At 42.1% G+C, this 25,912-nt stretch overlaps 1 long non-coding RNA gene across 1 annotated transcript in view; it reads left to right on the top strand.

Annotated features, from left to right (window-relative positions):
- LOC146863987 (uncharacterized) overlaps window positions 1-25,912 on the top strand; it is a 481,032-nt gene that overhangs the window by 52,947 nt on the left and 402,173 nt on the right. Inside the window, exons 4-5 of the long non-coding RNA XR_014976598.1 lie at window positions 14,081-14,226; window positions 21,923-22,099. This is a non-coding gene — a long non-coding RNA (uncharacterized LOC146863987). The remainder of the gene's footprint in view (window positions 1-14,080; window positions 14,227-21,922; window positions 22,100-25,912) is intronic.

Here is a 25,912-nt window from a genome sequence, read left to right as displayed (position 1 = left end):
TAAACTCGTAATCAGGCAGGTGGGTGCACCACGGGCTTGGTTTTCTTCCAAGGACCTTGGCGGTCGCAGCCAAAGGCCACCAAACTCATAATAAGGCCCTAAGTGTTCTTTAAAGGTATGACTCTTCAAATCTTTGCTAAATTGCAGTGTTTGGCGGTCCTGATGAATTCGTAAACTTGTTGTTCAAGATCCTGGGTGCATAGATGTAAAATGCATACTGTTCTGTCTTTTGTTTCTGAAACCTGATGGTGTCCTGGCTGCATGTGTGCCGACAACCACCAGAGGTGGTGAGCTTGGCTACGAGATAAGCTGGGTGTGCTGGTCGTGATCGCTTAATCTACCATTAGGTACATTTCAGTTTCAAGTTAAACAAGTTAAATGCAATTAAAGTGGAATGGACATTGCATGCCAACAATACATAGATCTAAGTAAACTGTAACAAAATATACTGAATCATATCAATCTTAATTCTAAAAAGAGAGCTTTTAAAAAAATATCAATAGCAATTAAGAGTGTTTTAGTCTTTTGTGAATCATTCAAAGGGAAACTGAATGTGCCTCCCCTTGTATTTTTCATACTTAACTATTTTCCAGCATTAAGAAGCCAGCGGGGCCACATTTATTTTAACATTTGTAAATGTTTAAAAGTAAGTTAAAAATTATTTGTACAGCTATGTGTTTTAGTACACAATTGATGTGCATCTTACATCTTCGTAAGGACCACAGAAAGTGCAAGACTTAAAGTCATGTTACATAGTGCCAGCACTTTGAGGTGATCCAAATATAAACAAAGAACTAAATGATAAAGAAATAAATATTATTTATAGAGAAATTGTTTTCTGAACTCTGGTTAATTACATTGACCGGACTGATACATTGACTAATTTTTCTGGAATTAAGTAAACATTTACATCTGTTCTTATTCTAGTTAAAAAAATAGATTTTCTTTATTATGCATTAATAATTATTAAGAGTGATGTATACAATTATTAAAATGTAATATAGTTATATTTTAAATTAAAATGATACCTTTTTAAAATAAAAGGTTATTGAAATATTTTGTAACGAATAAATATGTACTATTTTTAGATTTTTCTACTTTAAATTATATTTATTGTTAAATGTTTTAAATAATGTATATTCATTTAACATTATTTCCCTTGGAGGTTTCTTTTAAGCCCAGACTGGCATTATTTTCTGTGGGTAGTGTTGCAGTATCAGTGGTTGGCCCTGAGTGGTGTTGAACGTATTACTGATTCTTTTTTGGTAGTAGTAACTTTCCCCAGTAAGTTTGCCCCCACCCCTATTTCAGGGGGTGGGACATGCTAAGTCAAAAGTGCAAGTTCCTGTTGTGAATAGCCCCGCCTGTGCCCTGTCTATTGTCATCCAAGGTTGTAGCACTCCTTTTTATTATTACCCACGCTTGCAGTACTGGTGCATTTTAGCACTATATGTCTGTGGAATAAAACAGGACACAGATATATGAGGCAGAGAAAGACAGAGGTTTCAAAGAGGTGTGACACAAATAGTCTGAGTGCATTTATGCTTGTCTACATTTGCATGTACTAGCACACAGGGGGCCAGATGTACGACCATTCCATTTTGCGGGTTGCAAATTGTGCTTTTTGGCGACTCACAAAACGGAATTTACTAATGTGTCTCAGACACATTTAGCGATTTCCAATGGGGTCGCAAATGACCTGCCTCATCAATATTCATGAGGGAGGCCACAATTTATAACCCATTGGGAATTGCCAGCACTCACAAGGATGGTGGCCTGCTGGGGTCAGCTGACAACCATATCTATGAGTGCTTTTTAAATAAAGCAGTTTTTTTTTAATGCAATACATTTTTCTTAAAGGAAAATGGTTGCATACAGATGCCTTTAAATAAGACCAATGAAAAGTTTCTGTTTTATTTTTTAAGAGCAGGCAGTGGTCTCATGTTCCTGCAACCATCCGTGGTGACTTCAACCTCCCAGAAAACTCAAGCATGAACACCTTATTGACACTCATTGTGGTACAGCATGTCACCCAACCAACATATGACAAATACCACCTCTTGGGTCTCATCTTATTTATATCACAAACCATCCAGTGCATGCTTCCTATACCCTTACAGACTGGGCATGCCATCTTGCCCTCCACATTACCTGTCAGTGTTCAACCAACACATTAAGGTCAAACCAAAAGAGAAGAACAAACCTTCAGATCTCTTAAAGACATCTCCATGGACAAACACATCTCTCAACCTGCCACCTCAGTGTCTCATGTTAATACCATTCTATATAACTTTAGCATATTTCTGGAAAACTAAATAAATATCTATGCACCAACTAAAACATAAACGTGCAAGCTGAAACCTTCAGACCTTGCTACTCTCAAGATCTTGAGTACAGCAAATGACCCATCTTGAAACACATAAGAAAAAGGAAGAAAAACAGATCTCTCAATGGCCTCATGCTGCTAAAGTCCCTACGTGCAGCACACAGACCAATCATCACATCCACAAACGCCAAGTAATACAGTAAGACCATCAATGAAGCCGTCAACAGAAGCAGAGTCGAGCGCTAGAGAAATCCCCTGCTGGTACCTCCTGTGCCACACTCAATGGACAAGTGCAAAGCCATCAACCACTTCTTCAATGAAAGAATACAGAAGTTCTTACAGCACAACAAACCTGTTTCTTCTCTGACACCCTCTCCTCCCTCTTTCATCCCATAATGGTAATCCGTCAAACCCCTGTCCCTCAAAAACCTTACTAACACCCTCGACATACCCAAAGCTACTACCTATGAAGATAATGTTTTACCTGTGTCTTTCATCAAAGCCCTCTCTGGGGAACTCTCTCACCCCTACTCACCATTGTCATTGCTTCACTCACTTAAGGCATATTCCTTAAAGCTCTTTAGATTGCCCAGATCCCTCCACAAGGTTGTCAAAAATACAGCCTGTGCACAAGATCACATGAAAACAAACCATCAACAGCATTACTATCCAGCTTCAGGTCACGCTGCATCATGTAGACAGTGAGCTCATAAATCATGGACAATATCCTCCTAATCACTGATAGAGATGCCCCCTGCCTCCTGTTACTACTGAACCTTTTAGCTGCCTTTGGCACTTTTGACTGCCTCTTGCTCATCCACTCTCTGAAGTCTTGAATCGGATTCACCTGAAACGTCCTTCATACCAGTTAATTTGTAAGAGGCACCTTAAGGTCTCAGAAGATCCCAAACACCTGCATAGTTCCCCAGCATTCCATCCTGTCTTCTGTTATCTTCAATTCCTATAAGGAATATCAAATTTCAGTAATACACTAATGAAACACAAATGTATTTGAATGCCTTCTCAGTTTCAGACATCCATATCTTCTAACACTGCAGGCAACTCATCCAGACCTACCTAGATATTCAACACCAACCCGAAGCTTAACTTCACCATAAAATAATTCCTGCTGTTTGTCAAGAACAGCAAACAGCAACTGATCAACACCTGGCTCTCCAAGATGAACCTGGACAGACCAAACCTCTACTTTCACTACTACAGCAGCCAAGTCTCCTGGATTCACCATGGACACTAATCTCAACCTCACTAAACACATCTCCACGAGAATACTAGCTCTCTCATTTAAACTAATGTAACTATTCCTTCCAGAAACCAATTTCAGAACTGCTGTTGGAGTCCTCGTATGCTCACACCAGGAAGCCCAATTCCTGTGCCCCACTCTGCACAATGGCCACCGTCAAGGGTATCCTACATGCAGTTGTACGCTTGATTAAGGGTGTGACAAAATATGACCACATCACCCCCACCATGGTGGAACTCTACCGGCTGCACTTGTCAGCCCACACCATCGTTAAAATCATCTGCATCATCATCAACATCATCATGACTGGCATTTCTGCCTATTAGACTGAGAAACTCATAATCTTTGGGGGCTTTTAGCAAGCCACAGCCAGGACACCATCAGACTGGAGACAAAAAAGGGCAAATGAGAAAAAACAAGGCAAAAGGGCTTTACCATCTATACACCCAGTATTTGGATTGACATCCCAATACCTATCAGGACTGCCCCAACCCTATGCCAATTGAGAACAGTACACCAAGATGCAGTAACAGTCAACCTTCACTTTTCAGAAACCAGCTACTCCTCCAATCATATGATCACTAGGTCCTTGCCTTAGACTTTGTAAACTTTACAGTGCTGATCTACCTTCTGGCTAGGATTGCTCTTTACTGAATGCCACATATATATTCATAGAAGTAAACATGTTGGCTGAGCAGTCCACTTGTACTATCTGTTAAAGTAAGTAGCTAAATTAAGTCCAGGGAAGACCTAGTTTGGCAGTTCGGGCTGGGCTGTTCCCATGAGGAACAGGGTCAAGGCTTCTTTGCATATGGCTGGGTCTGAACTGGGGTGGCAAACTGAGCTAAAGAACAATGATGGATTCAACCCAGATCGGTGACTGGGGTGAGTGTCTGTAAAGTTTCAGTGCTCTGTCCATCATCTCCTTGTGTTTACTAAATTAGCAATCCCAATTTCAGAGGCATAAAGTGTTTCTTTTTAAATGAGGCATTGGAATCACCCACAATAGCTAACCGAAATGGCGATCTGTGAGAAACCCTAAGCTATTTTGTTAGCAAAATAAAATTGGGCTTTGAAGGTCAGTAAGTAATTATAATTTAAGCATAACGTGAAATCAAACTATGGATCCTAATAAAGTCAAAATGTGAATTATCATATTGAAAGACTTACATTGCTTCTAAAAATTATAGCAGCCAACCCATTGCTCAGGTAAGACAGTTTTTGGTAAACTCTGTTATAACCACCAGTTGATTGAAGAATAAATTGAAGAGTAAATATTTTTATTAATAATTTGGCTTCATTTTTGCAGAGCTTATTGTGTATGATGAATATGCATATTTGACTGTCAGTAAGAGGATACTGTTGAAGTAATTACCTCTAACAGGACCATATCTGCTGAACTGTGTTAAAGTTTCTAGAAATTGAATGCTGAATGAGACTTGAAGTCAATTAGCTCCATATGTCAATAGATATGTGTTTTATCTGACAGCTTACACATAAGTGTAAGCTGCTCTCCTGCTTTTCTCGTTTAATGAATTCACAGTGGCGGGCTACCTGTTTTGGTGAGTGCACTTAACATTATAGCACCGGCACGTAGTTCTCTTACCCCATTATATCATGAATTAACATGAGTTAACATATGTTAACATTAAATCTTACATCTCTGGAGCTGAATGCACAACGCAATACTTTCAGACTTCTAGTGAACTTACAGACCTGAAGCTCTGAAGTCAAAGTACGTCTTGGAGGACATACCTTATTGCACCGTGGTCATCTCTGCTGGTGCTGACAGATAAAATCCAGGGCCTCATTCATGAAAACTGTTGCATTGCTGCAACAAAACAGCGATGCAACAGTTTTCACTGCACCATCCTTGCATCACAATGGGTGCGCCGTCTTTAATGTATGGGGCTCCATGTTACAAGGAAAAACAGATATGTCTGGAATCCTGACCTCACGCATTGCTGGAGTTGCGTCGCAAGCATGGCGCAACTCCAGCAATGCATGGGGTAGCCACGTGCCTATGGCACTGCGTCACCCTTATGCCTGCCATGAGGCCGGCGTAAGTTTTGATGCATTGGCATTGTAGAAGTGTCGCAGTGAATTCTCATAGATTTTACTGCAACATTTCTACGAGGCTTCCTTGCAGGGAAATACCCACCCTGCATACATTATACCTGACACAAGTATAATGTGGCGCAGGGGATTACAAGGTGAGTCATCTGCCTAGATGCGTCAATTTGTAAATATGGCGCAGTGTGGAGCATTGTTTAAGCCGCAATGTGTCGCATGGCCTTCATAAATAAGGCCCCCGAGATCTAAAGGCCACGGATTTTGAAATTGCTCTGCCAAAGTATAGATGACATCAACTATGACGTAATAATGACATTTTTACGCCATCAGTGAATGTCAAGGTGTTTTCGTACTGACGGTTCCATTATATGACTTGTGTGAGATTCATCTGGTAACCTTACTGTCAACTGTTCTTAGGAAGGAGTGAAAACAACAAAATAAACAGGCATTGTCAGTGTTAATAGATATGACTAACTGGAAAGATTTTGTGTAATGCAGCTAAAGATGTATGTATATCTGGTGCAGCGTTGGAAGCACGTATTCAGTCATACTGTGTACATGTGTGCAGATACTACTGATGGTATCCCACTGTACATGCATGTGCTAACATGACCTGTGTTCATGTACTTTGTTCATAGAAATGTATACACTTACCCACCGGTGGTGCTCCTTCTTTCAGTGTTAACTGTAAACGCGCTACATTTCAGGTTCGATAGACCTATGTATTTATTTGCAGAGTTTTATATAGCGCTGGCTGGACCCGGAGGTATCAGAGCGCTTTACATGAGGATCATCAGGTTACAGGTTACGAGATTTACATCAGTTACAGTTGTAGTTACAAGTATATGCTTAGCAGAAAAACAAGAGATTACACAGTAATATAAGTTATTAGCGCGTAGCATAGCCAAGACACACGTCTTATGGGGAATGGAAGGTGTGGGGGGAGGTAAACAGGGGAGAGGAATGCAAATAGAGTCAGGTAGACCTGAAGGGGGAAAATACTCCGACGGAACAATGCAGTCAAAGCAGTCAAAGAGAAAGACAGAAAAAAACGTGAAGAACCGTGAAAAACAATGTCTGATGTCCGGCTGGGCGGGTGACGGCTGAGGGGGTGACCCAGAGCCAGACTCCTCAATAACTGCATAGGACAGCTCCACCGGGCAGCGGCCAAGGGTACTCGGGCTCCGCGGTCAGTACAAACAGTTTTGGTTTCCGCCCATGGGGCATCGTCATAGTTCCATAGAAGGCAACGGTCCTGGGGTTACTGGGAAACGCCGTCCGCCTCATCGTCCAGCTCGCCCCATGAGACGAGAGGTGGAAGAGGCAGCTCGGAAGTCTGCAGATCTTCCCCATTCCCTGAAGCAGTAGTGAGTGTTGTGCAATTGTGCGGGAACACAGTGTTAGGGGGTCCTTTGGCACCTCAAGGTCGAAAAGTGATGCTCGGAGAGTGGGGGCCGCCGAATAGAGCCTTATAGCCTCAGCCAGGAAACCGGGGTCTCCAAGCTCCCAAAGGACATAGGGAGAGATCGTTGGCGGCAGTAAAGGAAGAAAGGATTCCCTCGCAGTGGATGTTATGGAATCAACTCGCTCAGAGGGGTGTTTTGAGTGCAGAGGGACGGTGCTCAGCCACTGCCAATGACTACATACCTCCCAGCCGCGGGCTCTGACCCCGATAAAGGTCCTGTCTCGTGTGCCCCTCCCCCACCAGCCGCAACGGTACCTCAGAAGCAGCCGCGGGCTTGGGCTCCGATAAAGGTCCGGTCTCATGGGACGCTGCAGGTCGGGCTCGTGCGCCCCTCCACATGTAGTTTAAAAATGAGCAAGACAAGTAAAAATGTAATAGGTGGAGGTAGTACAGTCACAGCTCAGTATCACACAGTACTGTGCCGTGGGGCCAGAAGACTTGGCCATTATCACTCAAAGCTGGCCCAAGATCACACAGAGCTGGAAGACTGTCACACCACAGCCTCATAGCACAAGGCCCAGTGCACAACGATGAGCCAAGATCACAAGCCTCTGGACACAGCCACGCGGGCTGATGTCACCCATCACTGAACCAATATCACGGAGTACTGGGCAGAATATCACACACTACCACACAATTTTGGAGGGCCACAGCCGCACACCGCTCATAAATATAACACAAGTCTTAATAACACCCCAGTCTTACAACCATTTGCATAGGCATTAGCATAGCGTTCGTTTAGTGTATATGAATTACGGTGGCAGAGAGCTGCAGCTGTCGCCAGCAAGACCTAAAAAAGGTTAATGTGCGACATTACAGGTGGCATTTCCCGCACAAGGGCTGCCTGACGCTAAACCCGGACGAAAATTAAGTCGTATTAAAAGTGCACATCTGGCTAAGGAGATTTTCAGTAACCTCGAAACAAACTGCGCATAAACATGGATGCCGGCGGTGTAGTAGATGCCAGGAGACTTGTTTGCCACCGTCACGTCGCTTTTGTGTAGATCATTCTACAGGAAGGGAGAGCTCGACAGCTTCACAGGAACGGCAACCCCAGTCGAGCTTATTCTTAAAATGACATCCTTCAAAATGCGCAATACGCTCGTTACTTCGAAATAAATGTATGTCCTAACATTCTGCCCGCTACAACATTTTATTGGGTTCTCATAACATGCAGTTGAAGTACATTAAAAAGTAACGATATGGGGATAAGGCGAATAAATCATAATTTATTTAGTAAACATATGTTTCTCTAGAACAGAATTCTCATTAGATACTCGAACTGAAAATATTCTCGCACCTCAGGTGGCGATTCTATGATTTTATTATATTCTTAGATGAGTTTAATGCATGCATGGGACCCCTGACGTCATCACGAGTATAAAAATCCCGGAGCTGATGGTTTCTTTTTTCCATTATCTCATGAGGATTTTAGTTCGCTACGATGTCTTTCCACTTCGGATTTCCCCACTGCATGTTGAGGAATGTTTAAATAATTTACATTGTGTTTTATTAATAGATTTTTGTTCACAATTGGTTCATCCGAGCGCATGTAAAATGCTTTACATTTTGCTGTAATCTTGAGGTCACGAGTTCAGGCCCGGACAATCCAAGCACAGGTTCCTCTCCTTCCAAAGCCCATAGGTTGAGTACCTTTAAACTTCGCAATAGCAAGAGCTGTTATTCGGATAGCGTAGATACATTGTGAAGTGGCAAGATAATAGCTGGCTAAGAAAAGTCTGCAGCTGCTGTTATCTGATGGGATATGCACGTCACTACTCACCAGTGTGAGCCCAGTGCCTTCAGAATCATTAAATGATTAGCAGTGCGTGTCAGTTACATCACTTAGAAAAAGTTATGTATGACGAGCAATTGGAAGCAAGCTTTAACAAAGCCAATAGGTCGTGCCTTTGAGATCCATGGCTATGTCAATTTTTAGCCATGCTGTACAGTGTCGCCGATGTGTGCAACATGGCTAAATAAGAACAAAAAAAGGATGATGCGATCGGCCATGTCATTTTTGTAGGCGCACACACAATCCATGCGTGCCTACAAAACGAGGTGACCAATTCTTTCCCCTTCTATTTGCTGCCTATGTTGGATCAGCAAATAAAAAGAAAAATTAAACAAACAAGATTTAGCGCAAACCTGACTCAATGATATGCACCTTGACGACTTCGAACCCCTACTCTCATCAAATGCCAAGTCACTTGGATTCACTCTGAACACAAACCTCACCCTCAAGGAACACATAGACAAGAAAACAAAGACGACCTGGTACCAACTCTCTCTTCTAAAGAAGGTCCAGCCGTTTCTTCCAGGAGGCAAATTCAGACTGCTATTTAAGCCCTTGTACTGTTGCATCTTGGTGGTGGTAATGCCCTAATTTATGGCCTCCAAGACTTCACATTGGCACCCCTTAGGGCCATCCTACGTGCTGCAGCATGTCTCACCCAGAGCCTGAAGAAATATGATCACATCACTCCAATCTTGATGGAACTCCATTTCCCCTTGAAAGCATGCACCATCTTCAAAACCAGGTGCATCATTTACAAATCCATCATAACCAGCACCCCGCTTATATTAAAGACAAGCTCACCATCTCTGGTGGTTCTCAGCACATGGGCAGCCAGGAAACAATTAGACTGCTCACTAAGACGTGTGAAGAAGAAGAAACAAAAAAACAGGCCTTTTCCATCCATACACTCAGGATCAAGCATCACCAGGTAGGACCGCCCTAACGCTACTCCAATGCATTAACCATCCACAGCCCAGCTTCTTGCTGCCTCTCGGCTAGATTTGCGCTATAGAAATACCACACACACATATTACATCACTCATTACATGTTAAATGACATAATTGATGACCTCACTCATGACATCTCAAATGAGGTAACAAAACCTCTCTACACTCTCTGCAGACTCCTTGAAGGTGATGGTGGATTGAGGATGGTGCCACCTCTTGTACCCCAATGGCGTTTCAACCGTCATTCATTAGTCTGCGTAGCTGATGCAGAGCAATGGCTGACCGTGTGTGCATATGTGCTTATCCCTACATGCTCTAGTTTAGACTGAAGAGTACGGTAATAGGGCGGAGTAGGCTTGCTCAGAGACTAGAAGAGATGATGGTGGTATAGGCTGTCAGGAGTAAAGGCTGTGTCATTCCAGTTATTGGTATTTCATTGCATTTTGTTTGGAATTGTGAGAGGTGTTCACCAGTAGTGACACAATGCAGGCTGGAAGCACTGGCATAACGAAACTTGAGGGGGCCCCTCTGCAAGGTACGTGGTGGGGCCCCCTCCAGGGCTCAGTCAGGAGCTCTCCAGCCAGAGTACTGGGCTGAGGGGGCCCCCTGGAGCTGGGGGATCCCCGCACCGTGGGGGCTGCCAGGGTCTGTGTGATGCCACTGGCTAGAAGCTATATGGCTGAGTGGCACACCCATAACTATTCTGCAATTTTCATTTTTCGGAGGTGCTTGTTTTGTGACTGCAGATACCTTTAGACTGATTATCAAAATGAATGAAAGTTTGCAGAGAGAAATATAATTTGTAGGTATTTGTAGGACAAGGAACCCTTATGATTAGTGAGGGGCAGGATCATTTACTGAAGCAATAGATGTGTTTGATTATTAATTTTTATATGAGCTTACAGCAGTCAATTCTACTGTTAGAAATTGGGTAGTTGGTTGACGGGGTGTAAGCCCTGGTCAGGCAGCAACCACATTCCTAGTCACGGTAAGGGCAGGCAAACCCTCAATTACCCAGTCATCACCTTCTGGTAGCTTGGCACAGAGCAGTCAAGCGTAACTTAGAGGCAGTGGTACAGTGTTTGTGCAACACTTCAAACAGAAAAACAATAAAAACACCACACAAAATTATTCCACACAAAGTTAGAAAAATAGATATGACTTTAATAAATAAAATAAAACCAAAACAACAAACATCCGATTAGTAGAACCAGAGGTATTGATTTTTAAGGCTTATAGCACCAAAAAGCACAAAGCGCTATTGGGGATATCTAGTCGCATCGGAATGGTACAAAGTAACAAGTTCAGGTGGACCGCGATGAAGCACGAGCCGGCTACAGGCACACAGTAAGATCCGCTGAATAGATACATTAAATCCTGACCGCACAGCGTTGCGTGGATCTGCATCGAAGATGCGTCATGCAGCCAAGGCAATGAGTTGGTTCTCAGATGGGGCGAGGCTGCAATGCGAGGTCCTAATGCGTCGAAGTTGAGGATTCTATGATGAGACTAACAATGCGAAGTTTGGTGTCGAGGATGCGAGGCGTAGCTGAGGCGATGTGTCAGTTCCAATGAGTGGTGAAGCTGCGATGCTGAGTTTTGTCGTCGTCGCCCAAGCTGATGTCAAAGAGGTATGCGGGGAGCTTGTACCAGGAAAAGCATCGTGCAACGGTGGTTCCAAAGGTGATGTGTCAATCCCAAGATGTGGGAGGCGGCGGCAATGCAAGTCTTTTGTGACAGGTCCGATCCACGCTGCAGCAGCAATGCATCACTTCTGTTTGGGGACGCGGTGCTCAGCCGAGAAGATCCATCAGTTCTGCTCGTGGTGCATCGCTCAGCAGAGGAGAAGCATCAGTTCAGCTGGCAGAGTCCAGTTGCAGGGATTGGAAGTCTGTTATGATCCTGAGGCTTCAGATCAGGAGGCCAGCCAACTAGCCCTTGCTGTCACTCTGGGATCAAGTGATGCAGGTCCAGTCTTTTTCACCCATGCAAGAGAGCAGCAGGCAGCAGATCAGCACAACAAAGCAGGAGTCCAGCAGAGTGCAGTCCTGCAGGGGGGCAATTCTTCAGCAGCACAGCAGTCCTTCTTCTGGCAGAGTATCCTCAAGTCCAGCAAGTCCAGCAGTGTGCTGAAGTAGTGGTGTCTGAGGTCCAGTACTTATACCTAGTGGCGCAGTTGAAGTGGAGAAGACTTCAAAGACATGCCTTTGAAATGCAATTCCTGGCTCCAGTCTTACTACAGGAGGTCTTCAGCCCTCTGTGTATGGACAGGACAGGGGCTATTCAGGTGTAAGAGAGGCTATGCATCCAGCCAGAGAAGAGACATTGAGATACACTTACGCTCCCATTGTATGTGGCTGTCTAGGAGGAATACACAAAGCCCAACTACACCCAGTCATGTGATCAGAGACAGGCTAGGTGCACCAAATGGCTAAAGTAAGAAAATGCCAGATTTCGGAAGGTGGCATTTTCAGAATTGCAATTTAAAATCCAACTTCGCCATAAATTTGGATTTTAAATTGTTATTCCAGAGAGACCAGACTTGAAGGGTTTATCTCTTTCCAATTGGTAATTACACTTATAAAATGTAATAAGGCAATTCCAATGTTAGCTTACGGGAGGGATAGGCCTTGTAGTAGTGAAAAACTAATGTGAGAGTTTTTCACTACCAGGACACGTAAAACTTAAAAGTACATGTCCTGTCTTTTCAATCCATTGCACCCTGACCTCTGGTTTGCACAGGGCCTACCCTAGGGGTGACTTATGTGTATAAAAAGAGAAGGTTTGGGCCTGGCAAAACGTTTATTTTGCCAAGTCGACATGGCAGTGTAAACTGCACACATAGGCTGAGCAATGGCAGGCTTGAGATATGGTTAAAAGGGTACTTAAGTGGGTGGCACAGTCAGTGTTGTATGCCCTCTAGTAGCATTTAATTTAGAGACCCTTGGTACATGTATTACTACTTTACTAGGGATTTATAAGCAAATTAAATATACAAATTAGGGATGAACCAATATTACAATGTATAAGTGAGAGAGCAGAAGCACTTTCACACTGGTTAGCCGTGATAAATTGTGCAGAGTCCTAATACCAGCAAAAATGAGATCAGCAAAGTGGAGGACTAAAGCAAAAAGTTGAGGGGAGCAGTGATAAATTATGCAGAGTCCTAATACCAGCAAAAATTAGATCAGCAAAGTGGAGGACTAAAGCAAAAAGTTGAGGGGAAGACCCCCCTAAAGCTGTGAGGTCAAACACGTATCCCCCCCAGATGAAAGTGTGGAGAGCTACTCAACCCATTGAGAGTTCTCTTCACTAAGGGGTAAGAACCTAGAGAGACCATTTGCATTGGTGTGGTCTGACCTCAGGCTGTGCTCTACCGTAAAGTCCATTCCCTCTAGGGAGAAGGACTACCTGTCAAGAGCCACTCACCTGAACTCTAGGTCTTCCTTTCGGGAGATGACAGAACCCAATACCCCTTGAAACCCTTCCCAGCTACAATGTCTGTATATTACACTGAGCTGCGAATGGTGCCAAAGGGTTGGGATGAGAGAGAAAAAGAAGACAGCAAACAATACTGGAGCTCTGGATGCCGATCTCTGTCAGCATGAGGTTCTTTACAGGTTTTATCTGGGATTGCACATGTGTTCAAACTGGATCAGTGGAATACTCTGCAAACAAACCAATAACAGTTACATTAAGCACTGATCATACATTGTCTATTCTAGTTGTCTTTTAAATAATATTCTTGGAACAATACATGCCTAAAATGTGCTCTTTTCTGTTATGAAGTGTGGTAAGACTGTCAGTTCACTTGCATTCATTTAAACTGAAAAAGGAACATCACATTTAAAAGGGGAATGACATATACATGGCAAAGTGGTAATTGTATTTAACATTTTACTTTACACATCTGGAAAAAGTTCTGTCCCAAACTGTAATTACTCACCTGGAACTCACAATGTGATAAAGTGTTATACCACTTATGTGCTTCTGATTATGACAGGAGAGAAACTTCTTCACTATTCCATATCGTGTCGCTTTCTAGTTCCAAGTGGCAAATATCAACAAAAGGAAATATCCAAAAGAATAAACTACTCGGTGTAATTGCCTCCTACTATTTCAGCAAGTACGTGTCTAAAAATAAATATCCAAATACCTGATATATTCTTCTCCTCGAGCTGGCTCACTGTTTTCTTTTTGTTTTTACAGGAAACGGAAGTTCAGGAAGGTCGGGACTCGGGAAGAGGAGAACGTGCCTAATCCAGGAAGGCCCTGGGAGACAGGCATATGGTAGGAAGAAACCACCATCAACACTGCAGCCGAAGACCGAAGGGACTTTCTCTTTAAGTTTGATGGTATGTTCAAAATTCTTAACCAACCCAATTTCATTGCTGAACACCAATTTATATTTGTTAAACAATTTGTCCAGAACAGGGTCATGTGAATTATCGCCATTGACTAATAGAACTGGAAAGTCACCCAGAACCACAGGCTCCGGATGACCCGGTTTCAAGAAAATACCCAAACTGGCCTGGTCACGCCAACCCAAAATGTCTCTGCCATCCAAAGCCACGTAAATTTTAGTATTGATCACCCTACCTTTAAAATTAATAGTGTCATTGAAATACCCTCTCATTACTATGTCATACTCCCCGAAGGCTTTTGGATTAACATCAGTAGGTAACAGTTCTATGTTTGTCCATAGCCTGTAAAATGTTTTTTCATCTAAAATCGTAATGGGCGAACCTGAATCAGCCATTACTTCCATTTCAACTTGACCAATTAACACAGCACAATTAGGCCCTTTAATCTTATTCCCTTCAAGAGAATTAATATGAATTGATAATGAAGACACATTTAACGCATCACATATTTCGTCCTCATTGTAAATATAGTTCACCTTACTTTTGTCTTTTGGCAACCTACACATAGTAAAGAAATGACCAATTCTTTTACAATTATTGCACCTTTTTCCTTGAGCCGGACATTTTGGATTGTTACCAACATGAAACTTGGAACCACACCTGTAACAAAAAATGTTATTTTTACGTTCAAATACTTTTGTATTCTTTAAACGATTTGCAACCACATTGACTTCTATTTGGTTACTCTGATCCATATCCACATTCATGACCTTAGGGTTACAAGAAGCGTTAGAAGTCTCTGCTAAAATCTTGGATGATGTGACAGAACATTCAATACTCTTAGCAATAGTAATCACTTCGTCTAAAGTAGGATTTTTGCAAGTTAGTATGCGTTCCTGTATTTTTTTGTTGTAACAATTAAAAACAAGTTGGTCTCGAAGTGCTGTCTCTAAATAGGACCCAAATTCACACTTTGTAGCCAACACCCTCAAAGTAGCTAAATAATCTTCAATGGATTCTTCTGCAGACTGTTTTTGTTTAAAAAAAACATGTCTTTCAATCATTATTGAGGGCTCATCTTTATATTGTTTACCCAAACGAGCTAAAGCTTCTGAGTAAACATTCCAAGAATCGTCAGCTGAAGGATTCGTGACAGTAGGAAGACTATCAAATACTTGTTGACCAGCATCTCCAAGATGATTAAATAATATGGCTCTTTTCCTAGAAGCAGAGTATTCAAGTGCATCAATGGCTTCCAAATAGTTAGTAAAAACTCTTAACCACTTTGGCCAAGGAATGGGTGGCTTACCCACAACCTTTAAAAAACACGGAGGAGCTACAATACTTTCATTAGATCTTGCCATAGTGCAGAATTCAAAACACAGAAAGAAGAAAACAAAACTTGAAGACAAAAACACACCTGAGAGTTAATCCGTTTTGTGGCCAATGCTGATAGTGATGACGAGAGAAATAATTAATTTAAAAAAAAAACGAGAAAAAAACGATGTTTTGATGAAATACACGAACCGAATAACGTGGCCGTAATGATTAGCAAGGCAAGCGATCCCAACCTTACAAAATGGCCGCCGAAACGTGATGATGCAATCGCGCATAGACGTCACTTCTTTGTTGCAGCTTCCGATTGAGCTGTCAGCAGTTGAAACACGAGCGCGGACTTCCAAGAGAATCAACGCGCTGTTTGAATGATGCTGAGGCGTAACGGGTAAGACATCCAGCAAAACCGACCAAAATAGATATTGTCGATGTACTCACAGCCTCGCATGCGAATTTTAAGCAGGATATCAGCGTCGGTGGGTTTTTCCTTTCCAGCTGTGACCAACTGCCACTTTTCCACAGTTCAAAACAGATTAAAATCTTACGAAGTTACACAGATCCCATCCAGTGCGTCGCCAAAATATGTAGTATGCTCTCTTCACCTTCGGAGCATATAATGAAGCCACAGGAACTGTTTATTCAGTAAAAGTAGAATTTATTCTCATAGGAAAGAACCCACGACATATCCCAACAAGATCCAGTCTTCATCTGCCTTTCCACAGAGATTCTAGATCCCCAGTAACATTCTACCTACAGCTTACCTAGATACATTCCATAAAGATACACAACACATTTGCTAATACAATAATAATCTACTTACTACACGCTGTCAGGAGACGCGTTACGTGACTCATCGCGGGAGCAAAGGTGAGTAGGATTCAGTTCAGAGGTCAAGCGCTGCTTATTAATAACCTGCTTAACACGTATTGCAATGCACGCGTAGCGAGAGGAGTTTGTCAGTTAGCTCGTGTAGCTGCTGACACATGCCTACAGCTGTTGGAACATGCCCTAACCGCATGTTATGGCCAATGCAACACGTGCTTGTACACAAATGATAAAAACAAAGAATAACTAAACAGGAGGGTGCATGATACATCATCAAAATTAAATAAATAAAAGTAAAGTCTATTGTATACTAAGAGCACATTAATGCAATGTCATGAGATAATATTTGGTTTGTAATGACATAATTGTTTTTTCTTGCCAAAAATTATATAATATGTATGAGCCAACATTTATCATTGAGTATGCACAAAACGGAAAATATGACAATCCTAATGTGCTATGGCCTGAGATCTAGACATCTGTTTTGAGGTTGATGGAGCCATAAAAGTCGCCCCTCCCAAAGAACACCCGCCTGGGCGTGGTTTCTCTAGGTGATGAGCAGGAAACTGTCGTACAAACGAGGGGCGTGAATATGGAAGGCTGGATCCCATGAATGTTCTGTAGCATCATATCCTTTCCATATGATCAAGTAGTGTAACCGACCTCGCAAGCGCTTTGAGTCTAGAATGCGTTGTACCTCATATTCTAAATGACCATTGACTAATATGCGAGGTGGTGGTGTATCTGGTTGGTTGTCAGGATGGTAAGGTTTTCTTAGGGATACATGAAATACTGGATGGATAGGGTATCCATCAGGTAAGTCTAATTTTATGGCTACTAGATTCACTATTTGGGTGACGCAAAAGAGTTTATGTATTTGGGTATAGGTTTACGTGATCCTTCTATTTGGAGATTGTTGACAACCACACTTGTTCTTTTAGCTTATAATTAGGAGCAAGTTCTCACTTTTATCCACTTTATCTTTCATTGAGTTTTTATATTTCTGTAATGATAGTTTTGTTTGTGTCTGGATGTCTAACAACTGTTGCAAATGATCAGAAACTGCGGGAACCGAAAGAGTGGGTAACGTAACTGGGAGATGTCTTGGATGAAATCCTGTAAGTAATTCAAATGGGGTACAATGAGTCCCTGCATGTACACTGTTATTGTACAATAATTCAGCTATTGGCAAGGCATTCAGTTGTGACAGTAGACAAAAGACAACAGAGTATTTGCTCTAAGGTTTGGTTGACCTTCTCAATCTGACCATATGATTCTGGATGATAAGCAGATGACAGAGCTACCTTAATCCCTAACGTTGTACATAAAGCTTTCCAAAATCATGTAGTGAATTGACTCCACAATCTGATATAACCATGGAGGGTAAACTGTGTAACCGTATGACACGTTGGAGGAAAATAATACTAAACTCACCAGCTGTAGGTAACTTTGGCGAGGGGACAAAGTGAGCTATTTTTGTTAAAAGATCCACTACCACACAAATGGTGTTGTGACCACCAGCTGGAGGTAGATTTGTTACAAAATCTATGCTAATCATGTTACAAAATCTATACTAATCATATGCCATGGAGTGGGTGGTATTTGAAGTGGACATAAAAGTCCTGCTGGAGCCTGGTGAGCATTTTTTTGACACGCACAGGTAGGACATTTCGCAATATAGTCCTTAATGTCTCGGCGCATGAAGTCCCACCACAATTGTTTCTTACAATTGACCAAAGTTTTATGTACTCCTGGATGTCCTGCTAGATAAGAATCATGTATCCATCATTGAACTTGTTCTCCTAACTCTTGAGTAGGTAGAAAGAGGCAGGAGTCATGATAAAATAACCCCCCATTGATGGTATTATTTGGTTTGGAGAGCCATTGTTGTACGTTCATCTCTTGACTTTGTCACTGTAAAATGGTATGGAAATCTGTCTCAAAGAGTGTAGTTGCTACAGTTTTTTCAGGAAGGATGATGTTGGGTGATTGTACAGCCTTTGTGTTCATGGAAGTATAACTTTAACAAGATAAAATATCAGATTGTACCTGTTCGATAGGTAATCAAGTTATCTCATTTGGCGTGGCGTCAATGCCTTCACCAAGCCAAAAATGTTGTACATTTTTATGATCAGTGAAAATGGTCTCCAGATGTTTGGCTCCCATTAGATGATATCGCTATTCTTCAAAACCTAATTTAATGGCGAGGAGCGCCCTTTCTGCTACTGTATAATTTTGCTCCGCTGGGAGCAATTTTTTAGAGTAAAATGCCATGGGATGTAATTGACCATCTTCTGAATTTCGTTGAGACAATCTACCCCCAATAGCAAGCTTTGAAGCATCTGCTTCAAAATGGTTGAGCTGGATCATGATACTTTAATATTGGGGCTGACCTGAACTTTTCTTTCAATGTCTGGAATGCTTGTGAAGCAGCTTCCAACCAAACAAAAGGTTGCCCTTTGCACAGCAAACAAGTAATTGGGGCAACTATGTCAGAACAATTCTGGGTAAACCGTCTATAAAAATTTGCGAACCCTAAAGCCCGTCGTATGCCTTTTATGTTGTTGGATTCGGGCCAATTTAACAGTGCTTCCACTTTGGTTGGAACCATTGATAGACCAGTTGGAGAAAGGCGATAGCCCAGGAAGTCTATTGAATGCTCATGAAATGTGCAGTTTTCTAGTTTGGCAAATAAATTATGTTCTCAATGCATTGGAGAACAGCCCACACCTGTTGAACATGTTCTTCTTCATTTTTTTATAAATGAGAATGTCGTCAATGTTGACAACCATGTAGATATCCTGAAAATCCCGTAATACTTCATTAATGAAGTACTGAAAAGTCGCCTGGGCATCACACAAGCTAAAGGGCATGATGGTGTATTCAAAAAGACAAAAATTTGGTCTAAAAGTTGTCTTCCACTCATCACCCTCTTTGACTCGTATCAGATGGTGCACTCCCCGGAGGTCTAATTTGGTGTATACAGATGAATGTCTGAGCTGGTCCAACAGAATTGGGATCAGGTGTAAAGGATATTTTTTCTTAATAGTTGACTGATTGAGGCCACAATTATCAATGCACGCTCCTAAATCTTCTCCCTGTTTTGGGATGAAGAAGAGGGGGGAAGACACTGGTGAAGTAGAATGTCTAATAAAACCCAATGCCAATAATTTGCCTAAGTATTGTCATAAGTACTGCGTTTCTGCTTCAGTGAGTGCATACACTCTACTACATGCCAGAGGCGCCCCAGGGGATAAGATCTATTTGGCAATCATGGGTTGAGTGTGGTGGTAAGGAGGCAGCTTTTACTGGATCAAAAACATCCCTAAGATCATGATATTGTGGGGAAATGATAGCTATGGACTCTGATGCTATTGCGCAATGTAATGGAGCGAACCATTCTGTTTCAGTCTCTTGGTAACAATGAGTCCGACAATACATGCCATCTAAGGTACCTGTCCTGCATTCCCTATCCATTTTGGGGTTATGTGTGGTTAGCCAGGGTACTCCTAAAATCACACCAAAGGTCGGGTTATCGAAAAGATCAAAGACCAGTTGTTCCGTATGACCATTAGAACAAAACTAAAGTGAGTGGTATTGTCTAATATGTGATATGGCCTGATGATAATGCTAATCCATCAACAGCTCGTACAGGCTCTGGCTCTGATTTTAATACCATTGTAATTCCCAATGTACTAGCTAAACTAGGAAGCAATTAACATTGGTAACACATGTCTTTGTTGGGCCGTTAATACAAGGGATACCTGAATAGTAAAATGTTGAGGGATTCGGGCCATTGTATTTGCTAAATATTGGGAGATATGAGGAATGGCTTCTCTCGACTCGACGATCTCCATTCTAGTCGAGAGTGCTAGTTTTCCTGAGCTTTCTCAGTCATGATAGCAATTACAGCAACTTTCTTGGTTTTATAGGACAATCACGAGCAAAAGGCCCATCATTCAAATTTAATTTAATTTATGGTGACGCTCTCTCTCTGCAGTTGTTAAAGGCCCTTTAATCCCTCCTATTTGCATAGGTTCTACTTTTGAACTTTTAAATACTCTTGTATCTGTTCTAGGTCTTTCACCCTTTTGTTCTCCTAGCCTATGATCTAGTCTAACCACTAGGTCTACAAAAATCAGAGTAATCCAATATGTGGGATAGGGCATCTTTAGCCCTCTGTAAAAAAGGGAGGTCCTTTTTTCTTCAGGCTATCGTGTTTCAGTCAATAGTCTGTTGAAGGCAGTAACATAAGTTAACAAATCCTGATTACCCTGTTTGAGATTTAACACTTCGTCATCGCTCGCTTGCACAAAGACATGTTTAGCAAACAAGCGAGTCATGGATGTCTTAAAAGCTATGAAAAACATATCAATGTGCAGTTCCTAAAGTGAAGGAGTGTTCAGGTCTCTTATGGATTGCCCTCACACACCCCAGAGGATGTCATCCTTCATCACAGGGCTTTTGCTCCTCGTTGGGCCGTCGCTGCAATGCCCGATGGGCACCCGCGAAGGGGCTCTTTGCCGAAGATCTTTTTTTGATGAAGTCATTGGGTGTGTGAGGGTATGTGGTCAGGGTAGTGTGGTGAGTGAGTGATGTGATATAAAATAGGTCTAGTCCTGCCCTATGTAATAATTGTATTCTGAGGGTGCACTACCCTAGCTAAAATAAGTGAGCCCTGCCTGGAGATAATGGTCCCACTGGGTCTTCGTAGTGTAGGTGGTCAACATGTTTCTTGCCTTACATCCCCTAGCGGGTCTAGCGGCAACTCGTCAGTACCGGTGTCCCTTGGTCTAACAGTTTGTTGTTTCACTTTCATTTTATTTCAGGTCTCTAATTTTCAAGCTAAATGCCCTGACTCCAGTCAGCAACGCTGGTTACACAATGATGCTCTGAACCGGCATTGCGGTAGTGTAAGAGTCAAGATCACCTTCTCTTCTACTTTTTAGACACCAGTACTGACTGTGTTCAAACTGGATCAGTGGAATACTCTGCAGACAAAACCAATAACAATTACATTCAGTACAAATCATACATTGTTCGTCTATTCTAGCTGTTTTTTTAAATAATAATATTGAAACAATACATGCCTAATTTTTGCTCTTTTCCATTATGAAGTGTGGTAAGACTGTAGGTTCACTTGCATTCATTTTGACTGTGAAAGAACAAAGGACATCACATTTAAAAAGGCAATGACATATACATGGCAAAGTAGTAATTATATTTAAACTTTTACTTTACACATCTGAAAAAAGTTCTGTCCCAAACAGTAATTATTCGCCTGCAACTCACAAGGTGATAATGACAGGAGAGAAACTCCTCCACGATTGCATATCATGTCACTTTTCAGTTCCAAGTGGCAAATGTCAACAAAAGGAAATAGCCAAGACAATAAACTACTCGGTGTGATTGTCTCATGTACATGTCTAAAAATAAATATCCAAATACCTGACATATTCTGTTCTTCGAGCTGGCCAGACGTGAGCTAAATGAAGAGTAACTCACTGTTTTCTTATTGTTTTTACAGGAACCAGAAGTTCAAGAAGGTCGGACCTTGGGAAGAGAGGAGTGTGTCTAACCCAGGAAGGCCTGGAAGACAGGCACAAGGCAGGAAGAAACAAGACTTCAACACCGCAGCTGAAGACCGCTGGGATCGGAGGACGCTGTCAGGAGATGCGTTACTTGACTCGTTGCTGGAGCGTATGTGAGTAGGATTCAGTTCAGAGGCGAAGTGCTCCTTCTCAGCTTGGCAGCTTATTGATAACCCGATTAAAATGTGTTGCAATGCACGCGTAGCTAGAGGAGTTTGTCAGTTAGCTCGTGTAGCTGCTGAGACGTTCCTACAGCCATTGGAATGTGCACTAACTGCATGTTAGGTCCAATGCAACACGTGCCTGTACACAAATGATAAAAAACAAAGAATAACTAAACAGGAGGGTGCATGATACATCATCAGAATTAAATAAATAAAGGTAAAGTCTATTGTATACAAAGTGCACATTAATACAATGTCATGAGATAATATTTAGGTTATAAAAGACATAATTGTTTTTCTTGCCAAAAATTATATAATATCCATGAACCAACTTTTACCATTAAGTATGCACAAAACTGAGAATATGACAATCTTAATGTGCTATGGCGTGAGATCTAGATATCTGCTTTGAGGTTAATGGAGCCATAACACTACCTCGACAGTTTGGGATTTCCACCCCTCATCTGCATGACCCATCTGAGGGGCCTGTGGTCTGACTGACCCAGGAAGTGAGTCCCAAACAGGCATGATCTCAACTTCTTCAGAGCCCAGACCACAGCAAAGAATCATACTCCACCTCTATTCCTGTGAAAGTAGCCACCTGCTAATGAAAGGCTACCTGCTGGTCTAGGCCTTCCTCATTCAACTGTGCTAGGACCACCCCTATGTCAAGCTCTGAAGCACCTGTCTGCACTATAAATTGTTTGGAGAAGTCAGGGGCCTTGAGTATGGGTGCTGCACTCATGGCCTCCTTGAGGGTATCAAAGGCTTTCTGACAGGTCTCTGTCCACATCACCAATCTGTTCTGTAGGTTTGTCTGGGCAAGATTTGTAATTCTTATTCGTGATGGAAAAATTCCAATTCAATACAAGTAAGTCCAAAAGTGAATAGTCCTTTATTTGCACTCTCAATATAGGAGTGGGTATGAAAGATGACGAAAAGAAGTGGCACAGCCAACACGTGTTTCACCCCCTAAATGGCCTTGCGGCCTGGGGCTTCTTCAGGGCTGTACAATTTAGAATAAAGTAAAGCAATTGAATAATACATATGTGGTGAGAGATATGAGTATGTAGCAAAAGAGTGAGGAAAGGCAGTGCATAGGGGTTTAGGTCGCGTCGGGAGGAGAGAGTAAAGGGGACGGGAGCAGAAAAGAAAAAGGAGGGAAAGAAGAAAAAATGATAGGTATTACCGGACAGGTGGTAAGTGGTTTAGAATCATAAGTCGGTGAGCACATACGCGATGTGTAGAAGAGGAAAAAGGTTATACAGTGGTCATCAAGATATATATGAGTTTAAATGTCTAAGGCACATATCATTTGTACGATGTAAATAGAGTAATTATTTCATATGTACAAATAGAGCATGAGAATGCATAATACAGTATTAGAGCCGACCAGTCAGGTGGTGGTCATTTATGAATTGAAGGAGAAAGACATAGTTTTTACCATAATACATTTCAAAGGAGGGTCATTGAAGGAGATTATGCGCGTGGTAATTACAATTATGAATCACGTATGCAACCGAAAAAAGTACGAAATTTAAGCGAATAATGGAGTACACGAAAGAGGTGATGTTAATGACAGTACGTATAAAATGGCATAGTAAGTACAAATAAAAGTCACATATGCAGCCGGAGAGGGTACGAAATAAGAGCAAATGACAAAGTACACGAACAAGGTAATGATAATGACAGTGCATACAAGATAGCAATAGAATTTAAACATTTGTCAAAAAGAAAAGGTGTATATTTACAGAGATTTTCCGTAACAGGGGCAGTCGGGTGATAGGTTTGGATTGGTTTCCACGAGAGAAAAAGTCACAGTTAGTAACATTGACAGAGCTGGATTTTAATTCAAGCAATGTATTTACAAGGTGGTCGAAGGTTACGTGACTAGCTCGTGTGGCATGTGGAAAGGTCTATGGTCGTGTAGGGGTGACTATCGTAATAGAAGAGCGGTAACATGCGTGATATCAATAGTGAAGGTGGTTTCTTGCTACGGTATATCAGATGACCGGCGTGATCTCTGATTAGGCATTTAAGGAGGTGTTGTCCGGGTTGGTGTAAATCGAAATGGATAATCGGTGGTGAAGTGCTTATGAGCGTTTCAGGCGTGAAGATATTAGGAGTGGTGGTAGTTACAGCTGGGGTCGGCATGAAACAAACTCGATCGTAAACTAGAATAGTATATTGCTATACGTGTGATACGATAATGAAGAGAAACGAGCGTGCTCATAACGATGAATGCGTAATTAGGAGGAAGTGTTCGAACGAGCGGTGCTTTTTATAAAATAAATGTGAATGAACGTGCTCATAACGAAAGGACGCAATAACGAGGAAGTGTTGGAGCAAGTAGTGCTCGTTACGGAATTGGTAGGTCATTTTAGCAGTTGTCGCAAAAAGAGGTTAGAAAGGGCTTATCGGGTGTCTCAGTAATGAAAGATTTCAACCGTAGTAACTGGTATAATACCGAAGGATTCTAAGGGGAGGGGATCAAAAAGAAAGAAGGTCTAACTTAGTACAAGGGTGGGCGGAGATCCGGGAGGTGGTTTGGGGTTAGTAGCAGCGCTTACCTCAGGTCGTGGCTAAATGCTTGTTGCGACTGTTCTGGTCTATTTGGAATTCTGTGTGCGTCCTGAGCAGCTAGCGTCTAAGTAGAGGGCTCGGGGTGTAGATATCCGGGTTATGACCCGGAAGACACTGAATTAGCGCGAAGGCGCCATTTTGGAATGGGAAAGAGACCTAGAGTATCCCTATATCTAGTGGAGGCTCAGGTATGGAATATAGGGATGAATTAGAAGGTTGGACAAAGGGGTTTTGTCTCTAATAGGAACGTGATATGTGGTGAAGGGATAATCAGTGGAGGGCAATTGGTATGACTTGGATGGGTTTGGAACTTGTAATGGAAGGTCAGGCAGGTAGCGAGGATCTCATAGTATAGTATGAGCCCGGATTATGATTCTGTCATTCAATAAATAATTGAAGGTTTTTAAGGGGGGGGGCAATAATAGCCGGTTCCTAGGTGAAGTAGAGGGTTTGGGATGGATTGGTGGATTTATTCCTAGAAACGAGAAGAATGCTTATGAATTCAGGAAGGGACTATTGTGATGGGATTAGTCTTCTCCCAGCCATACATGCATTTCTGCATCTTTGTTGAGTCCCAGTTCAGTTGTTTTAAATTTCAAGATGAGCTCACTTTCGCGTCTTCGCAGTCTTAGTTCCCTGTTGCCCCCTCTTTTGGTTGGATGTACAATCTCTAGACCAAAGAAGAGGAAATCCTTTTTGTGTTGATGTTTGTCCTCAAAGTGTTCTGTCAAGGGGTGGCCAGAGGTGTGTTTGTTGATATTGCGGTAGTGTTCTTGAATCCGGATACGCAAAGGTCGGATCGTGCTGCCAATGTATGGTAGATTGCATGGGCAGAGGATTACATAAATACAGAATTTACTGTTGCAATCAATCCATTCTTTTATGGTGAATTCTTTCCCTTGTGTTATTAGTACATTCTTCGTTTTCTTGCGACTCAGTTTGCAAATACTGCAATTTTTACATGTGTGGTATCCAGGCGGTCTGTCCAAAAAGGTAGTTGGTTGGTTGCATTTGTCTTCAAATTCGGATTTGCACAGGATGTTTTTTAGATTGGGGGCACGTCTGAAGGTTATCTCAGGGTATGTTTTGATGTCTTCTGCTAGATTCGGCATTTGTTGTAACAGGTGCCAGTGTCTTTTTAGACTCTGTCTTATTTGGTGATGGCCATTGCTGTAGTCT

The sequence above is a fragment of the Triturus cristatus genome, chromosome 2_1 (genome assembly GCF_964204655.1).
Source record: "Triturus cristatus chromosome 2_1, aTriCri1.1, whole genome shotgun sequence".
NCBI classification, from domain to species: Eukaryota; Metazoa; Chordata; class Amphibia; order Caudata; family Salamandridae; genus Triturus; species Triturus cristatus.
The sequence above is the reverse complement of the archived record's forward strand: the minus strand, read 5'-3'. Positions and strand labels throughout refer to the sequence as shown.